The sequence below is a fragment of the Bison bison genome, unplaced genomic scaffold (genome assembly GCF_000754665.1).
Source record: "Bison bison bison isolate TAMUID 2011002044 unplaced genomic scaffold, Bison_UMD1.0 scf7180017864266, whole genome shotgun sequence".
Classification (NCBI taxonomy): domain Eukaryota; kingdom Metazoa; phylum Chordata; class Mammalia; order Artiodactyla; family Bovidae; genus Bison; species Bison bison.
In genome coordinates this window covers 97,344-103,937 of record NW_011494838.1, presented here as the reverse complement: position 1 = coordinate 103,937, position 6,594 = coordinate 97,344, and the positions used below count along the sequence as shown (strand labels likewise).

General features: G+C 51.4%; 1 pseudogene; it reads right to left on the bottom strand.

Moving 5' to 3' along the window:
• Nucleotides 1-2,196: 2,196 nt before the first annotated feature.
• LOC104994780 overlaps nt 2,197-6,594 on the bottom strand; it is an 18,787-nt pseudogene continuing 14,389 nt past the window's right edge.

The window sequence follows — 6,594 nt, the reverse complement described above, 5'->3', positions numbered from 1 at the left end:
GCTCAGCCTTCCAGGGGATTCCAGGCCCAGCTCTGGTGGGAGGTGCAGGTGAGAAGCCCCTGCAAGTTTCTGGGTCCCCACCATTTTTCAGTTGACGCCCATCTGCCTGCACCACCCCTAACTCTCCCTTCTGTGGCCCCTGCCTCAAGCCACAGAAGATGGGGAGTTTACATGGCTTCCCTTCCTGCAGGGAAACCAAACCACAGACAAACACGTTCTTTAAAACAGTATGAAAGAAAAGAGAAAATAACAGTGGGTGGTTATCACTGACACGGTTCATGTAGAGACGCTTCGGAAGCCTGGCACAGGGAGGGAACTGAGGGCCGTTGCCCCCAGCCCTGGAGTTTGCACCGCCCTGTGGCTCACTTGCCCCTTGGTGTCTTCTGGTGACCGGGTGGACTTCAGCCTCCTGAACCCTTTCTAGAAGGATCAGGACAGGGCAGAGGTCATTCACAGAGGGGAGGGTGCGGTCAACTCTTGAGAACGCCATTGGCTCCACTGTGTCGGAGCTCAGTTCTGGGTCTAAGCAAGCGTGGCTGCCTGGTGCGGTCCCCACCTTCACTCACCAGGGGAGGACTTTGTGTCCACCTTGTCTCCACGTGCTGCCTGGTTACCCCGGGACCCGTGCTGTGCGCACCTGCTCTGCTCACAGCACACTCCGTGGCCCATCAGACTTCACTCATAAAAAAGGTAAGTGTAAGGATGAGCTATTCTGTAGTTAAGAATTTCAAGGTCGAGGCAGCATTGACCAGAGCATGTGGGGACAGATACGAGGCTGTGCATTAGAGAAGCCACAGTATGGGCTTCGAGGACCTTCTGTGTGGGTGGTGGGATGGGGGCCAGACAGGGATTTTCTGAACATGTGGCTCCAGGCTCTTTTTTCAGCAGGGTGGATGACTGTCGGCATTGCCTGTCTGTGGAGGGGCTCTGGGGCTGCCCAGCTCAGCAGGAATGGAAGTGGTGGGAAGGGAGGTCGCCCTCCCTTAGCACCCCTGACTTCACACTCCCCATCAGGGCAGCCGAGTGCCTAAACGGCCCCTTCCCCGTCTAACTCTGAAGACCTGGAAGGTGTGGGGGCTGAAGGACACACAGGAAACAAAATTCTGTAAAGCAATTATCCTTCAGTTAGAAGATAAAAAGAGATTAAAGAAAAAAAACAAAGAACAGCAAAGGCAGGGCTTACATTCTCATCAACCTCTGCCACATTCCACCTGTGCTTATGCATCAGACTAAAATGCTGCTGCCTCTACCGTGTATCACAGACAAGAATAGAGACACAGAGAGGTTGAGCATCTTGCCCCAGGTCACACAGCCGCTGAGTGCAGGGCTGAGAACTGGATTCCTGTGGTCAAATCTGGAGTCCAGGTGCTGTGATGACTCTGAGGGAGCGGCAAAGACCAGATGGCCCAGGCTGAGCCAGGCATACACACATGCCCACACTCACGTGCCTGAGGCCTTCACTTTGAGGCTACAGAAGTCAGAGGAATCCAGAGGGCAACCAGGAGACACCAAAGGAGAGTTGAGGTCCATAAGGAGGAGAGGCCACACTTCCCAGGAGGCCAGGGAATTCTCTTCCCTGGTGAGTCTGTCTCAAACCCTAGATTCCTCTCCCTGAACCCAGGAACTGACTGTCCAATGCCTAACTGAGTTGGCTCCAGAATTATGCCTTCCCAGGGGTTCAGCTACCACTGGACCCCACTGCACTCAGTAATAAGGGGGGGGATAAGTACGTAGTCTGGGCTTCAGATTTGTTTGGAGACAAAAATTATCAGAATAGGAGTACAAAAAACCACGAAGGCAATTGGCATGAACATCTCCAGAACACTTAAGAAACCCTCTGCTCTTTATCTACCTCCTCCCCTGTCATGAAAGTGTCATAAAGTGAAACTGTCAAAAAGGTCTATTTAATCAAGTAATTCTGTGCTTATCACACTGTCTTTAAAATATTTATTTATGTATTTATTTTTTCCACTGCACTGTGTCTTAGTTGCAGCATGTGGGAGCTAGTTCCCCAATCAGGTAGTGAGCATGGGTCTCTGCAATGGAGTCTTGGCCACTGGACCACCTGGGAAGTCTCTCCTCATACTCTTGGGGACTGTAATGGGCCACAGATCTCCTCTGAGGCCCCCTTAGAGGTGAGGCATGGGGTGGCTGCAGTAATCCTCCTGTGCTAAGATGTGGTTTGTTTGTCATGACTCACTCACACTCTCTGCAAACATAGGGCTGCTCCCCTGTGTGTGTCCTCTGGTGTCTGATGAGCCTGAACTTGACACTGAAGCTTTGCCCACACTCCCCGCAAATGTAGGGCTTCTCCCCTGTGTGTGTACTCTGGTGTGTGATGAGATTTATCACTGAAGCTTCGCCCACACTCCCTGCAAACATAGGGCTTGTTCCCTGTGTGTGTCCTCTGGTGTCTGATGAGGGGGGACTTCTGACTGAAGCTTTTTCCACACTCCCCACAAACATAGGGCTTCTCCCCTGTGTGTGTCCTCTGGTGTCTGATGAGAGGGGACTTCTGACTGAAGCTTTTTCCACACTCCCGACAAACATAGAGCTTCTCCCCTGTGTGTGTCCTTTGGTGCATGACGAGGAGAGGGACTTCTGACTGAAGCTTCGCCCACACTCTCCGCAAACACAGGGCTTCTGCCCTGTGTGTTCTCTCGTGTGTGATGAGACTTGACCGATCCTTGGAGCCTTGCCCACACTCTCCGTACTTGACTTTTATAATCCCTGAGACCCCTGCCCCCATAAATAATTTGCCTGTGTCCTCTGGATTCAGTTTCTGGCTTGTGCTGGGCTCTTCTGTGATTCTCTCATGCACCCCAGACCTCCCCACTTGTCCTCTTGGTGAGTAGGAGGAGGCCCTTGAAATCCTCTTCAGCCTTATGCTTTTCAGCAAAGGTTGGGGCCTGTCCTTGGCCTTGCGACCCTCAGGTTTGTCACTTGGGCTGTGTGGATCAGAATATCGCTGCTGCTGATTTTGATTGCCTGGGCAGGGATCCTCTGGTTGGAGGTGGTCTCTTGCAGATGGTCTCAAGAGGGTCTGAGAGGGGTGATTGCATTGGACGTGTTGGCTGAGGAATTTCTGACTGGAGAAGGCCAGAGAGCAGGAGGCACATGGGTGCATCTTGGCTTCGGTTCTGGAAGAGGAAGCTTTTGGTCAGGTGGCGGGTTTGCCACGGTAAGGCCGCCCCACTGATCATCTAGGTGTTGATGGTGCACGATTTGTCTCCCATCGAGTGTGTCTTTACAGTCCACTTCTCCATCCATTCTTATTCTCTACATCTACAGAAATCCAGGAAGCTTGTGTCAAGGGTCTTTTCTACATATCACCCAGACTGGGGACCTTCCAGCAGCATCAGAGGCAGCGTCTCTCCTGATAGAGGTGGATCTGCAGGAACCTTTCCCTGTGTGTAAGTATCTGAAAAGTCATGTCACAGTGGCCACAGGTATTTTACCCTACTGAGAGATAAGACTTGATGACTTAGGTGGAATCTTCCTGATCGGCTCCCTGTGAGGGGAAAGGGTCTATTAAATTAGGGGCACCTGGCCTGGAGCTCTCTGCATGTGGGAGGCAGCACAGTGGGTGGTTAGAGCAGGTTTGAGTAAAGCTGAATTTATGGCTCCTTGTTCAAAGAGCAGCCTTTGTGTTGATCTCTGCAGGAAGTGGGTTTCAGACTGCTGGAGACCAAGAGGCCCAGGTCCCACTGACTACAGGTCTCTGGCTCCTGCTGCCCCAATTGCTTCATAAATTGCTCCTCTTTCAGTTTTCCATAAATCATAAAATAAAGGCATGTCCTTTCTCAAGCCTCACCTGTATTCATACCTCATTTATTTCATTCAGTCTTACTGCATTTAACATGCACTAGGAAGTCCTATTTAAAAATACATCTCCAGCCAGATTCCTCACACCCTCACTCCCGAGCATCTTTATCCAGCCCACTCTCCCCTCACGTCTGGCAGTGAACTGACCTATGAGCGGAATCCCCACTGCTGTCTCTTCCCAAAAGTGAACAAAAGCATTATCTTAGCACAGAGAACATGCCACTTGCAGCTGAAAGCCACACGGTTGTTCTGTGTTACCCAGGAAGACTCCTGGGGCGTGCACCTGGACACAGGCCCTGAGGCTTCTGTGTCCCATCCAGCCTCCTTCCTCTCCCTCTGTGCTTCCTCCTATGACCACTGGCATGGCCTCTATTCCTGGCTCTGGGGCTACAGCACTGGCTGCTCCCCTGCCTGGAATCCTTTCCCACAGGTGTTATCTCTGCAGAGACCCTGCCCACCATCCTGCACCACACCCCACCCTCTGCTCACGCTGATTGGAGGCACTTTCCCTGCACTGGTTTTCCTCAGAGCACCAGCCCCCATCTGGTATGAAGCCCATGGTGCCCCAGGGCAGTGGTTCTGTCTCTTTCAGTGGGTGGAGCCTTGTCTGGCACAGAGTATAAACTCACATGACAACAAACTGATACAGTAACAGAATGCAAATCGCTGTACATGTGTCGCTTAGAAACGTGGAGGAAACGAGGAAGAAACAGGTAAAGGTGAGAGAGCTGGTAGGTGCTAGGAAACTTGCTTTTTGCTTCTAGGCCTTTCAGCAGAAGGTGACGTTACATATTTTTCTGCACGAAATATTGAAAATTAGAACATTTTTAATATACAATTTTTCTCTAACAGTCATATGAAATGAATCAAATTCTGAGGCATTTTAATGATGACATGACTGACTTTGGACTGGATTGTACTCTGCTTCGGAATCGGACCAGAGAGGCTCCCCAGGATGGGGTGGGGCGTTGGAAGAGGGGTGGCGCTCACCTCTCCCGGCCGCGAGCTTGTTCTTCCCCCTGCTGTCCCTCTTGATGCCGAGGTCCCAGCCATACTCGTCCCCATACCAGACCAGCAGCTCACAGCCCGGCCTGACCACCTGGCAGGTTCGGTAGAAGATCTGCCCTTGATACTGCAAGGCCACCAGGTTCTGCTCCTCGTCGTCCTGGGCACAGTTCACATACCTGGGGTCGAGGCAGGGAAAGGGGAAGAAACCTCAGGTGATGAGTCCCCTCCACTGTCGCGCCATGCCCAGCTCCTTGCCTTCAGGCTCTGAGGCTGCCATGGCTCCCACCGCCCCTCATGGGGACCTTCTGTTCACACCTTCGACCAGGCCGTGTGAATTCCTATTTCCAGATCCTGTTTTCGGTCCTCTTCCTGGCTGGAATGCTTTTCTCTCCTTTCCTAATTAGCCATTTTATGAGCCCAGTTCCAGACTCGTCTGCACCTGGGCTGTCCGTGAGGCTGGTGACCTCCAGCTCCTCTAAACTCTGAATTAAGTTCTCTTTCATTCCACAGGGCTTGGTGCTCCTCTGCTAGCATGCAGCCCTCAGCACTCACCCCAGCCTGCCTTCTCTCCCGAGGCTTTCCTCCAATCTCCCCACGTGTATCCAGGGTCATATTCGCTTGCCCACCCCTTCTCATGAAAACTTGGAGACTGCTCTGACATAGCTTGAGACCCATAACAGTGATAGTTTATTCACTTTCTGCCTGCCCTGATGAAAGGAGAGGCCCTCAGAGAATGGCCCTGCTCATGGCCATCCTGGCCCCCATTCCTTCCCAGGCCTCAGGGCCCACTTCTCACTGGAATGGAGCCTGGGGAGGTTGTTGCCCACATGGACTCAAGGCCTCCCATGTTAGGTTATCCTGGAGCTGTGCAGTTACTCAAAAATAGAAAATTAAGGTTACTGTTCCTAAAATCAACTGGTTAATGTCTGTCTGCAGTTGTTCTCCAAAACATGGGTTGAGTGACCTGCTTTAGTAATGAAGTTCACTGTCTAAACTGGAACACAAAATGCTTGGTAAGTGCCAGTTAAGTCAGTTTAAGTATCCCTATGTCCAAGGAGAGGTGGCTGCGCAGGCACAGAAGAGCCGAGAGGAGCTACTCCACGTACAAGGTCAGGAGGGGCGGCTGTGAGGAGATACCCCTCGTCCAAGGTAAGGAGCAGTGGCTGGGCTTTGCTGGAGCAGCCGTGAAGAGACACCCCATGTCCAAGGTAAAAGAAACCCAGGTAAGACTGTAGGTGTTGCGAGAGGCATCAGAGGGCAGACACATAAACCATAATCACAGAAATTGAGTCAATCTAATCACATGGATCACAGCCTTGTCTAACTCAATCAAACTAAGCCATGCTGTGTGGGGCCACCCAAGACGGGTGGGTCATGGTGGAGAGGTCTGACAGAATGTGGTCCATTGGAGAAGGGAATGGCAAAACACTTCAGTATTCTTGCCCTGAGAACCCCATGAACAGTATGAAAAGGCAAAATGATAGGATACTGAAAGAGGAACTCCCCAGATCAGTAGGTACCCAATAGGCTACTGGAGATCAGTGGAGAAATAACTCCACAAAGAATGAAGGGATGGAGCCAAAGCAAAAACAGTACCCAGTTGTGGATGTGACTGGTGATAGGAGCAAGGTCCAATGCTGTAAAGAGCAATATTGCATAGGAACCTGGATTGTTAGGTCCATGAATCAAGGCAAATGGGAAGTGGTCAAACAGGAGATGGCAAGAGTGAACATCAACATTCTAGGAATCAGTGAACTAAAA